Source organism: Microcebus murinus, chromosome 8 (genome assembly GCF_040939455.1).
Source record: "Microcebus murinus isolate Inina chromosome 8, M.murinus_Inina_mat1.0, whole genome shotgun sequence".
Classification (NCBI taxonomy): Eukaryota; Metazoa; Chordata; class Mammalia; order Primates; family Cheirogaleidae; genus Microcebus; species Microcebus murinus.
In genome coordinates this window covers 31,021,743-31,044,402 of record NC_134111.1, presented here as the reverse complement: position 1 = coordinate 31,044,402, position 22,660 = coordinate 31,021,743, and the positions used below count along the sequence as shown (strand labels likewise).

The following is a 22,660-nucleotide window of genomic DNA, read 5'->3' as shown; positions in this document are numbered from 1 at the left end:
TACCATAACTACAGCTTATTTACTGTATTATGTTTATAAACCTCCATCTTTATTATTCAAGTAACACACACACACATGCTCTTGTGCCTCATACCAACGTTTCCCTCCAGGATGGCCCACATAGACAACAGTGGTCCCATAAGATTATCACAGAGCTGAAAAATTCCTATCCCCTAGTGACATCATAGCTGTCGTAATGTCACAGCACAACACATTACTCACATGTCTGTGGTGAGGCTCATACACATAAACCTACTGTGCTGCCAGTCATATAAAAGTATAGCACACACAATTATCTGCAGTACATAATACTGGGTAATGACAATAAATGACTATGTACTGGTTTATGTATTTCCTGTACTATACTTTTTAATTATTATTTTACAGTATACTCTCTCTACTTATTAAAAAAAGAAACTTAACTATAAAGTAGCTTCAGGCAGGCCCTTCAGGAGGGATTTAGAAGAGGCATCGTTATCATAGGAGATGGCAGCTCCATGCATGTTATTACTCCTGAAGACACTGCAGTGGGACAAGATGTGAAGGTGGAAGACAGTGATATTGATGACCCTGACTCTGTGCAGGCCTAAGCTAATGTGTGTGTTTGTGTCTTATTTTTTAACAAAAAAAAAAAAATCTTTAAAAGTTAAAAAAATATATTAAATAGCAAAAAGTTTATAGACTAAGGATATAAAGAAAAACATTTTTGTCTATGGCCATACCAGCCTGAATGTGCCTGATCTCATCTAATCTTGGAAGCTAAGCAGGGTTGGGCCTGGTTAGTACTTGCATGGGAGACCACCTGGGAATACTGGGTGCTGTAGACTTTGTATTAAAAAAAATAAAGAACAATATTTTTGTGCAGCTAAAACAACAATGTGTTGTTTTAAACAGTGTTATTACTTAAGAGTTAAAAAGGTTAAGAATATTTAAAAGTTTATAAAGTCAAACAGTTATAGTAAACTAAGATTAATTTATAATTGAAGAAACAAAATTTTTTATAATTTAGTGTAGCCTAAGTGTACAGTGTTTATAAAATCTACAATAGTTACAGTAATGTCCTAGGCCTTCATAGTGACTCACTACTCATTCACTCACCAACTTTCCTGGAACAATTTCCAGTCCTGCAAGCTCTATTTATGGTAAATGCCCTATACAGATGTACTATTTTTATCTTTTATACAGCATTTTTACTGTACCTTTTTTATGTTTAGATACACACTTACCACTGTGTTACAATTGCCTATTCGGCACAGTAACATGCTATGCAGGTTTGTAGTCTAGGTGTGTAGTAAGCTGTACCACCTAGGTTTGTGTAAGTGTACTCCATCACGTTTGCATAATGACGAAATTGTGTATATCTCTTCCCTTCACTACACTATGAACTTTTTGAAAGCAAAAATCATGTCTTGTGAATTGAGTACTAGACTAGATGCTGAAGAGTCACAAATAAACATCTTTTTGACTTAGTCAGTGAAGGTGCAGATTGATAAGTAGTTGGTTTGTGAGTAAGAAAGAAAGAAAGAAGTGGTTAGTTAGGTCTAGGATGGGTGAACCAAGCTAAAGTATAGCCAAGCAAATCTCCCTGCATTTGTGACATGGTTACAGGCTATTACATCAGTGGAATTCCATATATGACCTAGATTTTGGCAAGGCAATACATAAATGTTTTTATCCTTAGGGAAATGATAGCAAATTATGATCTGCCAAATAATGTTTTTTAATAGACAAGCCTCAACCCTAAATGTTCTATTGGTATGCTGCACAACTCTTTCTTTTTTTCCTCTCTTCTCCTCTCCCTTCTCCTCCCCTCCTCTCCTCTCCTTTCCTTACTTTATTCCTATTAACATATTTACCAACTACTTGAATGAAGGTAAGAAGGCTTCTTAGGAAACTTACTGATCGCACAAAGCCAGGAAAGGCAGCTACTATGTTTCATAACAGAATTAAAGTCCAAAATAAGCCTTGATAGACTAAAGCATCAAACAGAAATCAATAAGATATTAAATATAAAGGTGTGCATTTTGGTTCAAACAATCAACAGCATAGGCACAGAATAGCCAACTAGTCCAGCAACTAGATAGCAACTAGTCTATATGAATTATGAGTAATTGCAAACACCACGTCCTTTTAAAAAATATATAGTAATTGTGCTGTTGCTTCAAGAAACTAATGCACCACTGAGCCTCATCTTTAGATAACAACATCTGCATCAAGCAAAAGTCTTCTTCATGAGTGTATTAGGGTTTTCCAGAGCAATGGAACCAATGAAACATACAGATGGAAAGATTTATTAAAAGGTATTATCTCGTGAGGTTAGAGAGACCAAAAAGTCCCATTTGCCATCTGGGAGCTGGAGACCCAGCAAAGCCGGTGGTACAGTATGAAGGCCTGAAAGCCAGGAGCACCAAGAGCAGAAAATCCACGTCTCGGCTCAAGCAGTCAGGCAGACAGAGCAAATTCAATCTTCCTCTGCCGTTTTATTCTAATCAGACCCTCAGTGGATTGGATGATCCATCACAGTAAGTCTGATCTCTTTTGGAATAGTATATCCAGTTCTGATTAGGAAGCCTACAGAACCAGATATCCCGGTTGTACCCATGAACTTGACACAATCACACACGCTGCATCAGCTCCAACGAGAAATCGCCTATCCCAGGAGAGCTCTGCTCTTTCAAACCCACACATGTGGTCAAGTAGCTTTTGCAGCTCACAATGACCGGCCAGGGTAAGGAGTAGCTTACTGTTGACACCTTAATGTAAAGAGGCATATGGAAAATGAGGCAGAAATGAGCCAAAAGGGCAAAGGCTAGAAACAATGAGCCTGGAAGGCAGAAAGCAGGAAGCCTGGAGTGAAGACCCACAATTCTGAATGGAGAGCAATAATCACCATGTCATGGGCTCCCACACAGATCATTGGTTTTTACTGCAGATCCTGGGAAAGAGACCACAGAACACATTTCAGTAGTAGACTATTTTCTTCCTAAACCAACACAACCACTTCTTCTGCAGCACCAATAGCCTCGATATTCTTATATCTCTAAATAGTGGAGAATAGCATTGAAAAAAAAAATTGTTTTATTCAAAACCTTTTCCCCCATCTCTATGTTACTGCAAACATGTGGCCTTTTTTGAGTCCTGCTTTCTATGTCCGCTGACCTCTCCACTCATACACACAAAACAACAAAAATAAGCTGAGGGTACAGGGCCCCCCAAAAATAATAAGACTTAAAAAAAAAAGCCCTCACATAAGAAATGACAAAAACAGAATTCCTATCCTTGAGTTATAAAAACTGAAAGAGAAGGGGAATTTTATAGACCCAGAAAGTGATGAAATGAAGAGAAAGACATCATAGTCTACCCAACAGGCGATAAAATATTTTATTTGTTTTTTGGTTGTGAAAAAGAAAATAAATCATTAAAATGACTGTCAGAATGCCTCAAGGATAAGGGCATCGAACAGGACTTGGCTATAAATGTTGTCAAGAGCAATAAAAGAGTTGGTTTTGTTTCCTTAGCATTTGTATGGGCTGAGACTTCCCATTTCAACACAGGAATCACAGGCAACAGTAAAGTCAACCCGCTCCCGGGCACACATTATTGCCTTTCCACGCAGGGCCTGCCCAGGAGTCCCAGAGCAGCTGCCCCCGCCTGTAACCAGGTTTCCATCTCACACTGACCCTACAGGACATGCCGTCAAACTGCCAGGGCTTCACAGGGTCACCATTCGATTTATTTTCACAGCCACTAATTATTTCACATATGCCATGCTTATAAAACATTTATTTTTCTCAGTCCTCAGAATTCTAGAAGAAGACGATAAGGTTCCTGCCCCAATGAGCTCAGTCTACAGTCTAAAGAGCCTTGGATTAATTCTGATGTTATTTAACAATGTATTTTAAGTGCCTGAAGACAAAGAAAGGTGATAGAATAGCTGTTGTAACAGCGACTGTTGGTTTATCTAAGCCAGCAGTTCCCAATCTTTTTGGCACCAGGGACCAGTTTCATGGAAGATAATTTTTCCACCCCCTGGAGCCCAGGGGGCAGGGGTTGGGAGTGGTCGTGGAGCTCAGACAGTGATGTGAGTGATGGGGAGCAGACTGTAGATCTAAACCCAAGAAGGATTAGTTAAGAATTGGTAGAAGAGGTAGGATTTTCTACTAACCCACAAATTTGCATTCAGCATTCTGCCTTGAATATATTCTTTTGATTTTCTACATGTCATGTTCTCCCACTAACCACGATGGCTCAACTAAGCCTCAAAATATGGCTCCCTTTCAAAGCTAAGTTTCTCTAGATCTGAAATGGATACAAATATCAAGAATTTGCAATAACCTGAACTGCAAAAGGAACTAAACACACATGCCAACCAATGCTGATCTCTATCACTACCCATACATCCAAACATAATCTAGGACAATTTTGTCTCATAGTTGTCTTCCAAATCATATTCAACAGGACCTGAGAATAGCACAGAGAACAGTGACATGTTAGAATACACGTGATATTTATAAAATGGAAATGACTCTAGCTACCTCTCGGCAGTACTGGTCTATGATGGCTCATGTCAAGTGTGAATGCCCTCTCAGTACCATCACAAGAACAGGGACTGAAAAGGGGTTTACTAAGACCCCCACTGAATACTCAAGGGTCTACATGCAGCACTACTAAGAATGCATAGGCAAGAGGTACCCCTAAATCACTATCCATTTTAACAGCTGTATCTTTACCCGTGAGATCAACACCATGCAGGCCAGAGAGTCTGGTCACTCATGTAACCATTCTACACTGACCATTCAGATGGACACTTTTGATGAGACCGGCCAATAGAATTTCTCAAATAGACACACAGCTGAAGACCTAGACCTGTGAAATATCTTTCCAAAAGGAGTCATGGCTCCATGTCCAAGGCACATTTATATAATTCCCATTGCTAAACTGGAGCCTTGGCCCTAGGCTTCCTCTGCCTGAAGATTCTTATTCAGTGGAAACCGACATGCACCAGGCTGGATGACTCAGGGGGAGCAGTAATGACGGGATGAGTAATGGTTCTCTTGAAGTCTAGTTAGGAGAAGAGCAGTTCTTCATTACCTGACGGGACAGGTTTCTCAGGCTGGCAGAGAACAGGACAAATAAATCAATGTCACTTTCCTCCCTAACATCTTAAAACCCTGTATTTAAAGTCTGCATTTCAGCTCACAATTCAAGGAAAGCTTTCCACAGAGCTATCCATTTGGCCTCTGGTGATAACAGGATCTACCTGAGATAGGTGAGAAACGACAGAGAAGACATTTGTAACTTTAGTTTTAGGACAGAAATCCTACAGGAACACTAGCTGGTTCTCTGCTCTCAGTCACTGTCTTGGTTATTTTAGGAATTCTTTGTATAAAACTAATAAATACAATGTCGTATTGAAATAGGCCAAACAGGCATGTTGACAAGGGAAAGTAAAAGCCTCCAACATGGCAGTACAGTTTTACAATTTTACAGCGGAGAACCTTACCCCTTCCAGAGTCATAACCAATCTCAGAGCCGGTCAGCGAATGCATTAAGGATCCTCGTTTCCTAACTGATTTAAATCCTCCCCACTATTTCCATATTGCATTATGGTACCTTACCCTTTTGAAGGAGATCTGTTAAAATATTGCTTAATTACAAATGAAGTACTACTAAAAACACAGAAAACACACCAATTTAATAGATGGCAAGTAACTGTCTACATGACTGCCTCACATTAGCGTTCTGTTGCATAATTTCCAAATAGGTTCGTACCACGTGTGATTTGGGCAACAGTCTGGGGATATCGCTAAAGCTCCAGAGTAAACTTAATAGGGCTTGACCACACACCTGATCAAAGCATACCTGAGGTTTCAATGCAAAAGAGAAGCTAGGCCCCTATGATCAGAGTATATGCTACAGGTTATGTTACCACCCAAACACATTTACCCATTGTCTATCCGGGGGCACCACCCTGGGTGGTTATACAGATCTGCCACCCACGAGGAACAACCTTTACCCTCTCCAGTCTAGCAAGGACCCACATTCAGAGAAAGGGAGTGGGGAAACACAGCTCAGAAGCAAACAGGACTCAATACTCATAGTCTAAATATGGACAATGATCCTGGTGAGAACAGGTAAATTGTGGGTGGGCTTGTCATGTTTAGACACGGAGCAAGTTTTTTATCTCTATTCTAGAACCATTTCCTAAGGATGAAACTGCAAGAGCAGCTTAAGGTTCAATTTGGGACGCTGTGCTTTAGCTGGACTGTTGGTAACAAGCTTTAAAGAAGCAGCCACTGTAGATTATAAGAATGCTGCTAAAGTGGCTGCTACCGTTACTATGGGTTACAACCTGACGGGTACATGCGCAGTTATGTCAATACCCTTCTAAGCACTCAAAGTAGTTACCTGCTCTGTATTCCTTGCCAAGAGCCACCCTGCAGCAAAGTTCTTTTTTTTTTCTTTAACTCCCTTTCTATGTTTATTGTTGTTAAGCAAGCAATCATCTTCACTGCAGGGTAAAAAAAAAAAAGAAGAAGAAGAAGAAAAAGAAAGAAAGAAAAGAAAAGGAGGGCCTTCCACAAACTTTCAAGTATTGTCCTCCTGGAATATTGGTTATAAAAGCAATAAGAAAGGGGAACAATTAAACCCAGCAATCCTAGGGTGAGTCAAAACTGCAGTGATTTCAAGGAAATGCCAAGTCTGAAACATCCTCTATGGGGATAAGGTAAACAAAACCTCCCCTTCAATAGGCAAGAGGACTTCCCCATGCCCAGGAGGACACATTACGGTGAGCCACAATCCTCTAAGCCCACTACATCACGCCCCTTCCTGCACTGTCCTGCAAGGCCCCGCTGTCTCTCACCTTGTAATCAACTAAACCTACTGAAAAGCAAAGCTGCAGGTAGTGGTAGTGTCCTGGTTCACCAAACAGGAGGGAGCGAAAGAGGTGCTAGTCACACTGGTCTGTCTGATGCATCTCATCGCAGGAAGCAATTAAGTTTATGGAGGGGAAAGAGCAGCTCCAAAGGCCTCTGAAACAAAAGACGCTTCCTGCCTGTTGTCTGTTCTGGGCCATCCTGTCATAAAGGCAGGGCCGAGCTGCTGCACAGCACTGTCTGCACAGAGAACCAGCCCAGTCTCGGCTGCAGAGACCTGCCCGGCAGGTTTTCCCTTCTGCGCTAGGGGATAAACTGTCCCAGCTGGTTTGAATAAGAAAAAAGGGAAGTAAGCGTCCACGAGAAAAAAATACTTAATGCAGGAGAGGATCATAAACTCTTCAAGATCTGTTGAAGGAAAAGATTATAGAGGTAACAGAGTTTCCACTGGTATGGGGAAAATGTTCTTAGGATGTTGTGCTTGACAATCAAGAAATCTGTCCTTCAGAGAGGTTACTGCTGTGGGAAGCAGAGAGATGATGGAAGGGGAGGGGGTGTCTGCAGCTGGGTCTCCCTCATTCCAGCCCACGTTCTTTCCTCTCGGGTGGGGCTGTGCATGTCCACAGAGCCCGTCTTCCAGCTCATGTTCTAGCTCGGGCTGACATCAGGGTGCACATGCAAGTTCTCTTGCATACAGAGTTGTAGCAAACACTCCCAGCAGCAAGGGGACAGTCACAGATGCTAATCTTAGTCCACATAAGAGGATGAAGACGTCACAAAGAGGCTAGTTATGAAGTCAAGAGACAAGGATGGGACTGGAGGGAGAGAAGAGGTTAGGTAGCCGGAGTGACTTCCACTAAGCCTGAGAAAGGTGGTCTCTCCCCGACTCCTGTGCTAAATGCAAAGTGAGAAATGACCATCCTAAGATGCTAGTTAATCCTCACCCCTAAACGTGTTCCATTCCCCTCAAACTGAGGAAGGGGTGAAGAGCCCACTGCTAAGATATGGGTACTATGGACCACTTCATCCACAGCTTTGAGAAGGACCTCATAAACGTCAGTGAAACTCGTCATTTTCCTTAAATGAACTACTTGTTCTACCTGGAGACTGGACTGAATTTAGTTCTACAAATACTAGATCAAAAAGGCTGTCAACCTACCCTCTCCCTAGGGTAGTCAGTCCTTAAATAAAAAGCTAAATAAATACAACATTCTTTCCTTTGGGGCTGAGTCTTTCTGATTACCTAAAGCCAAAACCAAGAGGCTATCTGAAAGGCTTCAAAGGGCTTTATTAAGTATTCTCATTCTTCAAACGCTTCCCCACCCCACATCCCACACCCAGGAGACACGACTGGGCCCAGGAGAATTACTCTGTGTTCCATGAGATCATAAGTATCTCTATTACATCAAATTAGGGTCTCCTATAATGCAACTAAATCCATTTTTGGTCACATGGGTGTACCCAGAAAGGACTAGTGACCACCTCCAAATAGCCAATTCCCCTGTCTCTGGAGAAACCACATGGTCCCAGAGAGAACTCTGCTAAGATGTCAGGAAGATTTGGTTTTCATTAACTAAATAAGAAGCAGTTGGAGTTAATGCACAGATACTGGAGCCTGACTTCCTGGGGTATGACCCAGAAAGTCTTGAGCAAATAAAATGATTGTTGTTTTTAGCCACTAAGTTCAGGGTAGTTTGTTATGCAATAGATAACTGATGCAGAGTCCTACACAAATGAAGCTTTATTATCAATAGCATTCCAAACACACACACACACACACACAAAAGACCAGGTCATTTGTCTATTTGCCAGCAGTTTTACTAACCACCACATAGTGTTTCAAAGCTCTCATCCCACCCACCTAGGACCAGTGAGGGCACTGAAGTCAACACATTAACTTGGAAAAAGCTAAGACCAATTAATGATCAAATCTGGAGAGAGGGAGGCAAGCTTTCTATACCAATGTAGGTATCAAGTGAGGTCTTTGCAGAGGGGAATGTGGTGGGAATACAGGATTATATGGTTCTTTCTAGTCTCTGATAGAATACAGGATGAGCAATGCCAGGATTTGGCTTCCTCGGAAACAGTGTTACTCCACGGGTCTTGGATATTGCACAATGATGTGGGTAGACGCCTCCATGGCATGAGCAAACCAGTTCAAGGTCAGCATCACCAGGTAAGAGTCAGGGAGCCAGTGAGAACCAATCATGTATGACCCATGGTCCAGATAGGTGCCTCCAAGAATGCAGGAAGACCCAAATACCTTTGTTTTTTTCCTGCTGGTCAAAGCAAGTGAAGGAGTTCAGGATATGCCACTCCCAAAATATGTCAAATAAGTACAATTACTTTGAGCTGAAGGCACTTGAAAAACAGCAAACGCAGGGAGAGGCTCCCTCTGAGCTCCCCTTATCTGCCTAAAGACAGATCCTCCAAAAGGAGCTAAAGTCATCATTCCCCTCCCAGGGAAGATTAACTTTTATCACAAGAGAAGAGACTAGAAAAAACACTACACCCAGACACAAACTCTCCTATCTTCTATCTATTCTTCTGAGGGCCCATCTATCTTTCCCCCAAATCATTTACTGTCTCCTAAGTTGTCTACATGCCTCCTCTCCTCTCCCTTATGAAAAAGGTACACAAGCTCCTAAATCTCACTGTTTCTTTTGCATTCACTTTTTTTCCCCTATGATGCCTCATGCACATAATAAGTTTGTGTATACATTTTCTCCTCTTTATCTGCCTAATGTCAATTTCATAGACCCAGGAGAGTTCAGAAAACCCTTGATTGCACGGAATTACAGAACTGCTTAGATGTCCACAGGTGATCCTATAAAATAGAGTAATTTACCCAAGAACTTGCAGCTAGTTTGGTGTAGAGCCGCACCTGGTTCTCCTGGGATCCAGGCCAGCAGTATTCCTGCCCCACCCCACAGAGACCCTTCTCAAGACACAAGGTGTTTATGTTAAGTAGATAGCAAGGACCTCTGAGACTCTCCTAGGGACAAAAGTGGGTGCCTTGCCTTGGTGTTGCCTCGACTGGGAAGAATTGCCCCAACTGGGAAGAAGGACAAGGGTGGGCACCCTGTCTTGGTGCTGCCCCACCTTAATCCTGTCCCGAGCAACTGCTACACCTGGGGGAAGGAGGAACCCCTGCTAATCTGCAAAAGAATGCAGGGAATCCCCCAGCCTGCAGGCCAGGCATCCCAGGCACAAGGAAAGTTGCCTAGAGTAACCGAAGGCTAATTATCATGTCATCACCCATCAGAGTGGTTCCATGGTATGATGTCTGAACCAACAGGAGGGCCCAAACCAGACACTATAAAACAGGACCCCAGACCATAAGCAGAGCCCTTTTGTTATGACGGTGGGGTACGTTCATAGTTCTGTGGTGAACGAATCCTGTTCTTTCTCTGTAAACCTATCTTGTCCTTCCCTTAATAAACTTTGTTTCCCACTTGCCTTGCTTTTGATGTGTCTGGCCATTCTTCAGCCAAAAGCACACCAAGAACCGAGAACAGACTGTGACTATGACCCAACATTCACAGTGTGAGGGCACTTAGGCACCCCACAATCCAACCCAATTGCCCAGCAAACAGAAATTTGCTATCACATATAGTGAGGAGAAACCCTGCACTTGTCAAAAAGGAGCAACTCAAGGGTACAGCTTCTTGTAGAATAGACTCAAAAGCTCTCTAACCACACATTATATATATAATAGGGTGCCCAGCAGCCATTAAAATAGGCTTAATGTTAGGTAGATAGTTAGGATCTCTGGCTCTTCTTGGGACAAGGGTTCCCTGCTTTGCTACTATTTTGAGCAATTGCTCCACCTGGGCAGAAGGATAAGGGCAGGCACTCCATTTTTGTGTTGCCCCACCCTTATTCCTATCCCCAGAAACTTGGGGAGGGAGGTTGCTTTATCAAGCTGGGAATTCCCCAGCCCAGGCATGATAGGATTTAGAAAGTGACCTAGAGTAACCTAAGGGTAATAGGGCCATTTGCTTGACTCTACATTACGGTTCACCCACCTCCAGGTGGGCTTTCAGAAAGGGAGCTCCTATCAGCAGATGGAATTTTGAGAACACCTGTTGATCATCTGCTAGCATCCCACACTTCCGGAAAGCCCTCCGTGAGACTGGGTTAATAAAAGGAAACAATCCGAGAATAGAGAAAGTGGGTCAGACCAATGAGTCAGTTGGTCTCTCTGAGCTGCTCACGTGAAACTGCTTCCTGCCTGGGGTTACTCCCTGGTACTGGCCCTGCTGGTGATTTTTCCAAGATAATAGTCTGGACTTGACACTTTGGTGTGTCAAGTCATTCTTCGGCCACAAGCACACCAAGAACCGAGGGCAGACTACACCCTGACATTATAAGAGCAAAAGTACAAGAAACTACTTATGTTAAATTTAAAATTCAAAACTTAGATATACAGTAATTATGTGAAGAAATGCTACACGAGGGGAAAAACCACAGCAAATTACGCTAAAGTGTTGATGACTACAACCGGCATCTCTTCAAATTGGGCAATTTTTATTTTTAATTCTTTGGGTTTTTTTTTTTCATAGGCCAAATATTCTTTAACGATCTTGCACTACCTGTATATTTCTTAATTTCTGGCTACCTCAATGCAGAAAAGATAATATGTGAACAGCAGATTATGGTCTGGGGCAAAATGGAACGTGAGCAGGTGTGAGCCCAGAGTTCCAGTCGAGCACCAGCCAGAAGTGTCCACATGGTTTGTGCCGTTCAGTGGGTTCCATCCCACTTCTGCCACTTTTTGGGTTGGCAGTCTAACTGTGGGCAATTTACCTAACCTCTTTAAACCTCAGTTTCCCCAATTGTAAAAGGTGGATGATAATAGAACCTTCCTGGAAGGAATGCTGTGCAGATTGAATGGATACAAAACCTCAGTCTGCTGCTTGATAGATGGTAGGAGTCAGCAATGTTAGTTATCGTGATGGTGGTGATAGAGATGGTTAATATTAGACTTGGGATTTTTTTAATCAACATTGTTATCCTTATGATGATCAATCACTATGATTATTACGTTCCTAACACTGTATTTAACATTGTTACTAACAAGAAGTTTCTTTGCTTTGGAAGATGACCCAGTGATCTCTATGTTTCATTGCTGGACTGTCTTGCCTCTGATCTTCATATTTTGGGGGTTTATTAATAGCAGACTCTTAAGTTGGAGTAATGGCTCACATACCACCCAATATGCCCCAGGGAAAAGAGTGATGATAATGTACACATTCTTACTTGTTTCCTTGGGCCTAATTAGGGTAGTACAATGTCATCCATTTAAAAAGGCAAAGAGGAAGGCATCTTGGTAGATAGTATAGAGAATTCTGCTTTGTACTTGAAACATATAATTATCCTTAACAAATAGGGTGCTAATAATTCAATCTGCTCTTTACACAAGAAACAGGAATATAAACATAGCCTTGGCCCTATCAGCTCCTAATCTCAGCCAATTTCCTTTGGATGTTCCCTTCCACCCATCAGATGCAAAGTGGGAGGTCTGTCTGCAAGGCAGAGGGCTCCTGGGCTGGGAGGTGACAGGGCTGATGGCCCAGAAAGAAGTCTACTCAGCAGACCAGGATCAGCCCCTGAAGCCTTACAAAGGCATTCCTTGGCATTTGCAGCCTGACCTCAGAGAACCAGACATCTGAACTGATTTCTTCACCTGGAAAATTAGAGACAGGTCACACAGTCTAACCTGCTCGGCCTGTGCACTGAGCACCACACCTACAGCCAAAAGGCAAAATGAACGAAGTAAAAAAGCAGTCATCAATAAAACACACAACTTCAAATGTGCCCACACCTCTGCTGTTGTCTCTTTTTGGGGGGAACACTCTCACCCTGTTTTGGATCAGTAAATATTTTCTGAACTTTAACATTTACATGTCTTATAATTACAAATGCTCAATAATTAGCACACATGCACCCTAAATGTATTCAGCAGTATATTTCATTGAATATAGACACTTTTGTAAATTTCTCCCACCCCTCACATATCCCCATCCATCCCTGAGAAGGTTACTCTGAGTAGGTTCTATTTTCATTGAAATAGTGTCTTCGATGGTAAGCAGAGATGTCTTTGATCCAGTCATCATTCCCTGGGCATGGAGACCCTCCCCTTGGGTTCACCAGAAACGTAACTTAAGTCCAAACCAGGCTTCCAAACCCCAGGACCACAGTAAGCAGTGAGGGGTTGGGATGGGATAGAAAACCTGGCAAGCTGTCAAGGAGATGGGAAAAAGAGTCCCAAGATGATCAAGGAGTCCACAGGGATCTCCAATAACCTAACCCAGACAGCCCAGATGAAAAGCCGAGGGCTGTTCATAATAGCTGCAATTCTTACCTTGAGAAAGAGAATGTGGTTGTCAGGCTCCTCTCTGGAACAGGGAAGAGGTTTGTACTCAAAGCAACTGGCCTACCAAAGATAAAAAAGATAAGGCAAGAGCCACTGCTGCTGCTGAGCTACTGAACAACTGGAAGGTTTTCTAACGAAAGGCAGGCTTCCGGCTGCTTGGAGATGGTTCAGAATGGAACAGCAATAGAATCAACTGAACGATATCAAATGCATGAAATCCCTGGAATCGAGTCAAGGTGGGGCCGTTAGCGTTACAGAGAGAGTGAGCTAGCGTTTTATTAACACACACCTGGGCCCCGTCTAATTGGAAATGGTAATAATTGGTGAAATCATACACCTCATCACACCCCTCCCCAGAAACGTCTGTTTACCAGAGAGCTGGCAGAACTCTCGGTAACACTGACATACATCAGGGTGCCTGGCAGGCCACGGCCCTCACACGTTCGCACATTCGACACATCCACAATGAAGACTCTGTGCGGCTGAACCCAGCCTGGCTTGGAAGACAGCCCTGCCAGCTGATGAAATGATGACAACGTGGGGCTTGAACCCAGATGAGGAGGTGGGAGGGAACTGGAATCTTTCCCTACATGTGCTCAACTAAGCAAATATAAAAGACAATATGCCCACTTTTAAGAAAAATCTGTTATATATTTATCCCTATCTGTGATGGTTAGTTTTATGTGTCAACTTGGCAAGGCCTCGGTGCCCACTTGTTTGCTCAAACTTCAGTCCAGATGCTGCTGCGAAGGTGTTTTTAGATGTGATTAACATTTAAATCAACAGATTTTGAGTAAAGCTGATTACCTTTCACTATGTGGGTAGGCCTCATTCAATCAGAGAGGCTTTAAAAGACTGAGGTCTCCCCCCGCCCCCCCGGAAAAGGAGTTCTTTGTCCAGACTACCTTTGGACTCAAGATTGCAACACTTCCCTGGGTCTCCAGCCTGCCCGCCTGCCCTGCAAACTCCTCACTTGCCAGGCCCCATGATCTCATGAGACAATTCCTTAAAATAAATCTTTCTCTCTCTCTCTCTCTCTCTCTGTCTCTTGGTCTCTCTCTCTCTCTCTCTATATATATATATATATATATATACACACACACACATACAATGAGATATTATAGATACATACATACACATATATGTATATATGTGTACTGTGTATGAACATATATACATTATGTGTATGTATGTATCTATAATATCTCATGTATACACCTATATACATATATATACATACATCCTCTTGGTCAGGGTTCTCTGAAGAACACTAACTACTACACCATCTAATTTCAAAAAAGGATGAGTTAACTTACAAAACTTGTATACTATGTAAAGACGACAACATAAAAAAGAGGCTAGAAGAACACACATGAGGAAAAGTTAGTCCACAAAAATGTATGTTGTAAGGTGCTAAACTATTACTCGATATGGTTCATAAATTAGGCCCTGAGCTTCCAAATGGCCAAAGCAAAGAAGAAAAATAAGCACAATATAATCACATTGAACCTAATATAAAATACAGTATGCACACCTCCCCAGAGTGTTAGCTGCTTCTTGTCATTGTAGAATTTTTCCAAGGTGTTAACCTTCCCGTCCTTGCGTAAATTCTTAAAGGATCCTGGGGGAAGTAATTAATTAACAATGTCTCTAAGTATTCATAGTAGGGAGAGTCCTATAATGCTTCTTACTGCGTCCCTCAATGTGCAATATGACCCCAAAACACAAGTCACTGATGTGACCTGACAAGGCCAAAAGAATAAAAAAAAAAGAAAAAGAAATAGCCCAATTACATAACAATCTGAACACCTGGCTTGACCAGGGATAAAAATTAGAATTTTTGGAAAATTAATGGACTCCATATCCTTTGAGATATTTCTTATAAATATTATTATTTCCCAATAAAAAGCTGAATGGGAATTGGATTACAATTGTCTGAGACTACGGTCCTGACAACAGCCAGGAGTAAACTTTTTTTCTATTGCTGATTGGGGCAGATGCACAGAAAAACTGCCTTCAGGCAGATTTCTAAGCTCAGGTAATAAATGTCTAAGGAATAAAAAATGTTTATTTTATATTTTTGCATATGCAAAAAGTCTCATATATCCTTCCTGTGTTGACATCAATTTTTAAAACTTTTTTCTATTATTGTAAAATATACACAATAAAAAATTTACCATTTTAACCACTTAAAAATATGCAATTCATGTGGCATTGACTATATTCACAATGTTGTATAACCATCATCATTATCCATTTCCAGAACTTTTCCATCATCCCAGACAGAAATTCTGTACCCATTAAACAATAACTTCCCACTTTCCCCTCCCCCAGCCCTGGTAGCCTCTATTCTCCCTTCTGTCTCCTTGAGTTTGCCTAGTCTCATACAAGTGGACTCAGACAGCATTTGTCCTTATATTTGGTTTATCTTACTTAACACAATGTTTTCAAGATTCATCCATATTGTAGCATATATCAGAACTTCATTCCATTTTATGGCTGAATAATATCCTGTTGTAAGTATATACCACATTTTGTTTATCGTGGAGTCAATTTTTTAACATAATTAATTCACCGAGTAATTATTGAGCATCTACAATGTGAAAAGTCTTGGGTTTTCAAAATATTGGCTATATTCTAAGCACAGTATATAAGAAGCAGAAGAGCTATTCCACAAGAAAGAAATTAATTATACAAATCCCAGTTTCAGAATCAGTAGTAGCAGCAAGAAAACAAAAGTCTGTTAAACAGTTTTTCTGCCCTAAGGGTTTGGTAAAACCCCTCATCTTAATTAATGTTCTTTGTATTTAAAGCTGAAGTGAGATTAGAATATCCCCTACCACGTGTAACTCTTAATAGTAGGGTGTCTGAAGCTTAGAATGTGTCATTCTTGACCCCTGACCCAGCGATAAAGAGCTTCTATCAAAACAGCTGATGTCAAGAAGCTGCCACTGCATTACCACGAAGCACCGGTTTCTATCCCTGCAGACAAAATACCCTGACAAAATCCACGAGATAAGCGTATCTCCCCCTAAGCTGCTTGCCGCCCCAAAGCTTTTCATTTCTAGGGCATATAAAAAAGGTAACCAGCCTTCTGTGTGGACACGTGGGGCCTCAGAAAAACACAGCTCCCTGGCAAGAAAATTTAATGGTTCAAATAAAAAGAGAGAAGCTCTTACTCTGCTCTGGTTTTCACCTTCAAAGTGTATCGAAGAGCAGATGGCATGAAGAGGGGATGTCACGGCTCACCTGAGTGCACAAAAGTGTGCCCAGTGTGGCATCAAAAGATGTCCACGGGAAGTTGACAAAAAGCAACCATTTCTGCACTCCAGCAGGCTGGCTGCAAGCAGAATCAATAGCCATAAAGGATTCAGGCCGCTTTGTTCGGCATGGACTTCCCAGCTGGGAGGATGTGCTGTCATCCCAGACTGTTAGCACTCAGCTGAGCTGAAGTTCATTTACTACTTTGTGTTCTGTTAGCCGGGAACATGTCATTCAAACAACAAAAGCTGTTTGGGAAAATTATACAGAGAATGAAGTCTTGAGTTCCTCCTGTGTGTTTTTATCTAGAACAAGAGGGATTTTTTTTTTTTTTTAGATAAAGACAAAATGAATACTATTAAGACTGTTCTTCTTAATAGTTCTTTTAGTACAGAGGTATGCAATCCATTGCCTCTAAAACAGGAGACATTCCCACAGGTTGTAGAAGCCGGTCCCTGACAGGCTGAAACTGGGACCGATACAAAGGATCCCGAGGTAGCCTCAGAAGGCACTCAGTTCTCTGTCCCAAGTCATTATACAACCCCCAGTGGTCTCAGGGCATCAGTAATACACACTCTAGAGGTAGATGAGACGCACAACTTGAGCACTAGAATTTTACCTGTGACAATCATTTTAACCCTCCAAGTTGTAATTAAGTTCATCAAGCCTTTCTAATGCATAACCCCTCCCCAACCCCCCCCCTCAAAAAAAAAAGTCCCATGAACCTAAAGCCTAAAGCCATCCTCAAGGATAAGAATCCCAACAAGGCAATCAGGGTTCATCAGTTATAAACTTGAACTTGGTAGACTGCCAGTTCCCTTCTGTTCTGGGCTGAATTGTGCGTCCCCAGCCCCCAAATTCATATGGTGAAGTCCTAATCCCCAGGACCTCAGAATGTGGCTTTATTTGCAGATAGGGTCTTGAAAGAGGCAATTAAGTTAAAATAAGGTCACATGGGTGGGCCCTAATCCAATACAACTGGTGACTTTATAGGAGAAAATTAGGACACAGACAAGTACAGACAGAAGACGTGTGAAGACACAGGGCGGGCACGGCCAGCCACAGACAAGGAGAAAGGGCTCTGAATGAACCAGGAACCAACCCTGCTGACACCTTGATTTCAGACTTCCAGCCTCCACAGCTGTGAGAAAATAAATTTCTGCTGTTGAAGCCACCGCATCTGTGGTACCCAGTTGTGGCAGCCCGAGCTAAGACACCTGCCTTGGCCTTTCTCCTCTGATTGCCAGAATTGCCAGGGAAGACCCTGGAAAGGATGCAGGGACCCTCGACCTCCTGTCCCCTCTCAAAGACCTCGCTGCCACTCACTCCCTTACCTCTAAATCCAAAGAAAGTGACAAACAGGAACATCTCACAAATGTGCCAAAGACCCCTACCCTGAAACAGGGGAGCACTGCCCTCCCCAAGCCCTCTGACCTCCATCATGGGACCTCTCTCTTCCCCCCCAAAATTCTCTATGCTAAGTAGAGGTTGCCCTGCAAACAGCATTTTTGGGATGCTGTTCCCAGAAACTGCATCCTCATTTCTCTTGCCTTGTTACCCGGGGCTGGCTCAGATGCCTTAACCAACCTCAGTTTCCCCTCTTCTTAAAAAGAAGACGAGGAGTAGGGGGACAAAGGGCCTTACACATTATAGGAGCCAACCCAGAGCAAGAGGTTAGCAGGGACAAAAGGACTCCCAGTTGCCTCAAGACTTGATTGACAAGTAATTACTTTTTCCTTCACTGAAAGTTTCATACAGGAGAGCTGACTGATGTCCTTTGTTTGTGCTGGGAGCCACCAACACTGCAGTCTATTTGCTATTCTCTCCATAGACAATGCCTGGCCTATAGCATAGGTGGGCATCAGGTCTGCCTCCCAATCCTATGGCTCAAAGGGGGCTGCAGTGTATTCAGAGGGGGACCACAACCAGATGGACTGTTGGGAGCTAAATCACAAGTGACGGTGATAGAACGAGGGATCATCTAGCCTGTCCTTGTGTCCCAGGTCCATATACTTCTTAACTCCCTGATCTTGCTCACCAGCCCCCTGACACAGCCCATACAAGCTTGGCAGGGCTTGCCCAGAAGTATACACAAATGAATATGAAATCGTCTTTGTTATCAGTGATGCCCTCGAGCACTCCTGGGGTCAGCGCTAGAGGCCCCTTGGTCCTCTCCAGCCTGCAGTGACACTGGAAGTTCTCCTCCAGGGCACATTCCAGCCCCAGGGGACTGCTGACACCTGCCCAGTCCCAGCAGTGGAAGAAAAAGGAGAGGAGACTGAAGCAATTAGCCAGGTGAACAGGGAACGTGTCACACCATTCAGATAAAACAGTCCTTGAACACATTCAGTTCCCATTATCGCAGGGTGACTGACTGTGTGTCCCCCCTCCCCCAGCCCCCGCAGATTCTGCAGTCTGCAGAGCATTTTCCTAGCATGAGAGTGAGAAAAGAAAGGATTGTTTCTCAGCCTACATATTCCAGGGCTCTACTGTTAAATCAGCACAGATCATACCTCAAGCCAAGGGGTAATTTGACTTTAAGGGATCAAAGGACACACCCTTAATCTCGAGTGACTTTGTCACAGAATCTCAAACTCAGTGATGAATTTTTTAAAAAATTCAAGCGCCCTATTTATTTTAGAAAGTCAGCTAGGCTTCCCTGTCCAGTTCCATACTCCTTACATTTTTTACCCATTGATTATGTATTAGCTTTGCTAAACAGTTTTGCTTCAGTCATTGGATTGCGAGAGTCTATATGGAAACTTATTATCTTGGCTCGCTCTCAGAGCCTAGCATAGCGTTGGACACAAAATAGAAACTCAGTAAATGCTCAGCTACTGACTGCTTCTTGCTTTTGAAATAGTTTTCCCCGCAGGGAAGCAAATCTCCTCTACTTGCCTGGTTTTTCAACACCACCACTCTCCCCACCCCGCCCCCAACACCAGACTAACATCAGCAACAGGATCTTCACAATGAATGTCCATCTTTTCAGCAGATCGTATAAAATAACCAAGTGACAGCTGGGGCTAGTTGGTAAATTCTTATCACCTATTTTGAAATCTGGACATATCTGAATTAGTTTCCTAGGGCTACTGTAACAAATTATCAAAAATTTGTTGGCTTAAAACAACAGAAATGTATTCTCTTGCAGTTCTGCAAGACAGAAGTCCATAAGCAAGGTGTTGGCAAGATTGGCTCACGCAGGGGGAGGGGGGGGCAATCTGTTCCAGGCCCCCCTTCCTCCTAGTTTCTGGTGGTGCTAACAGTTGCTGACATTCCTTGGCTCGTAACCATATAACTCCAGTCTCTGCCTCACGTTCACAGGCCTTGATCCCTGTGTCTCGTTGTCAAATCTTTCTCTCCTTTCTCGTATCAGGGCACCAGTCATTGCATCCAGGGCCATACTAAATCCAGGATGAGCTCATCCTGAGATCCTTAACTACATCTGCAAAAGTACTGGGGATTGGGACTTGGATATATCTTTTGGTGGGGGGATACTATTCAATCCACTGCAATATATAAAACCAGAACACATCGTCTTCACCACAAAATTCCATCCTCTTCCCAACTCTCTTTTTCATATTATTAGAACCACCATCCTCCTAGTCAGGATCCAGGCTGACCTCCCGCGTCTTCCTCAAGGGTTCCCACCCTGTCACTCTGCCAGTTCCAATCAGCTCCATAATGCGTAATGATGACGCACGGCTGAATCCTCTGGGCCCCACGACATGGTTCACGCTTGAGCTCCTCTGCCGTGCCTCCTGCCACGTCGTCCTGGCCCCAGCTTGGGTCACCCGTCTTGGACCAGGTCATGACTTCTTAACTGCTCGCCCAGCTTCCCTTACCAACCACACCACAGGCTGCTCGGAAAGAGCCTGATCCTGCCATGACAGGGTCCATAAATGTTCAGTAGCATCGAACCAAATAAAACACAACCTCTTTGTAGCCAAGCATCCAGGTCCACTAAAATGGGGGCAAAACACCTCTTCCAAGCTTACTTTTCACTGCCCCCCTCCACTTGGTCCAGATTCTGGTCACAGTAGGTTACTGACTATCCTTACATAGATCCTCAAAACCTCCTAAGTCTTTGAAGACCCTCTTCCTGGGATTTATTCATTAAGTCAAGAATCCCCTATATCTTGACCTATATCTGCTTGTTAATATCTTACACGGAAAGGCCCGACTCAAGTGACAACTCATCCTAAGTCCTTGTCCAGGGTCGGTGACCAACCTCCTTCACTGAGCACATTGGATTCCTTCTTTTAAAATGTAACAGCATACCAGACAGATAAGGGATTCTTGTCATCTCCTCCCGTAAGGAACCTGGTGCTCCCTTAGAGCAGTCACCACAAGCCTCATGACAGAATGCGGATGGACCACTGCTTTCCTCCTGACGTCCCCCATGGCCTAGCACAGGGCCTTGCATGTGGCATGCGCCCATAAATATTTGGTCAATAAAGGTCTAGAGAGTAAGTGAATAACATAGTCCTTGCCTGCAAACAGCTTACATTTGGGGATGGGGGAGGATGAGAGAAGCACAAAGGTAAATAACAATGACCCATTTCACACTGTTGTTAACATCATAAAAGAAATATAAATGAAATTCTGCGGGAAGCACAGAAAAGGAAGCTTATGAAAACAGGGAAGTTTTATGGAGGAGGTAGAACTTAAGACAGATCTTGAAGGATAAACAATAGTTTGATGAGCAAATATTGGGGAGTCAGGGAAAAACATTAAATATCAAAAAAAAAACAGCATCAGAAAAGACACAGAATGGTGAGTGATGGAAGGTAAGGCTAGAAAGTTAGGCCAGCATCTGGACAGCTGTGATAAGAAATTTGAAGCTGTATCTGCAGGGGATGGGAGCCGTGAAGGCTTTGGGACAGAGGGAGATGTGGGTTTGCATTTTCAGATGATCACTCACATGGTACGGCAGGACCCAAACCAGGAAGTGAGTCAGAATCATCTGGAGAGTTTCAAAATTACTTAATGTACATAGAAAAGTATGAACAACAATATAATATTTATCCATTCATAATAAAACCATGTTGATGTTTTGCCATCTTTTTGCTTTAGAATTTTAAGAGAAATAAACTATACCACTGCTTGAGTTCACTTTTTTCCCCTTCGCCAGATATAAACACTTTCATTTGGTGATTACCCTTCTAGTCCATTTTTAAATGGAGAGGGAGACAGAAAAAAAAATAAATATATGTATCTATCTATACATAAACTACACAGTATTGCTTTTTTTAGATCTTCATTAATACAAGATGACATACAGCAGCAGTCCCCAACCTTTTTGGCACCAGGGACCAGTTTCATGGAAGATAATTTTTCCATGGACTGGGGTAAGGGTATGGTTGGGGATGATTCAAGCACATTACATTTATTGTGCACTTTATCTCTATTATTATCCCATTGTAATATATAACACGATAATTAGACAACTCACCATAATGCAGAATCAGCGGGAGCCCTGAGCTTGTTTTCCTGCAACTAGACGGTCCCATCTAGGGGTGATGGGAGAGGGTGGCTGACCTGACAGGAGGTGGAGCTCAGGTGGAGAAGCGAGTGATGGGGAGCAGCTGTAAATACAGACGAAGCTTCGGTCTCCCACCTGCCCGCAGCTCACCTCCTGCCAGGCGGCCCAGTCCTCAGCCAGAAGGTTGGGGACCACAGATATACAGCATTGCCTTTTGTGTTCAAATCATATAAACGGTTCATTTAGTAAACACTGTTTTAAATATGCTTTTTTTCAAAATTCAGATTCCTGTATCCCCTCTAGATTTAATTAATTACAATCACTGGATAGAGGTGTCCAGAAATATGCCATTTTTAAAAAATCCCAGTTCATTTTGATGTCACGAGATTTGCATTTGGGAGTCACTGGTACAGAAGACGAACAGGAGAGAAGAGAGAGCAGAGGTGAGAAGAACAGTAAGAACGTTTTGAAACAACACAAGCGAGAGGTGATGAGGTCCTGAGCAAGGGCAGCGATGAGGGAAACAAAAGGTGGGGACAGGTTCTGAGACACAGTGAGGACAAAAGCAACTGGACTTGGTAACTAATTAGATTCTGGGGTGAGAACAAGTTGCAGTTAGAAATGGCCCTAAGGATTATAACTTGAAAGAACTGGAGG

General features: G+C 42.8%; 1 protein-coding gene and 1 pseudogene across 2 annotated transcripts in view; one reads left to right on the top strand and one right to left on the bottom strand.

Moving 5' to 3' along the window:
• LYPD6B (LY6/PLAUR domain containing 6B) overlaps nt 1-22,660 on the bottom strand; it is a 178,158-nt gene that overhangs the window by 37,154 nt on the left and 118,344 nt on the right. The gene's annotated exons all lie outside the window — the stretch shown is intronic.
• Nucleotides 709-827, top strand: LOC142872609 (uncharacterized; annotated as a pseudogene).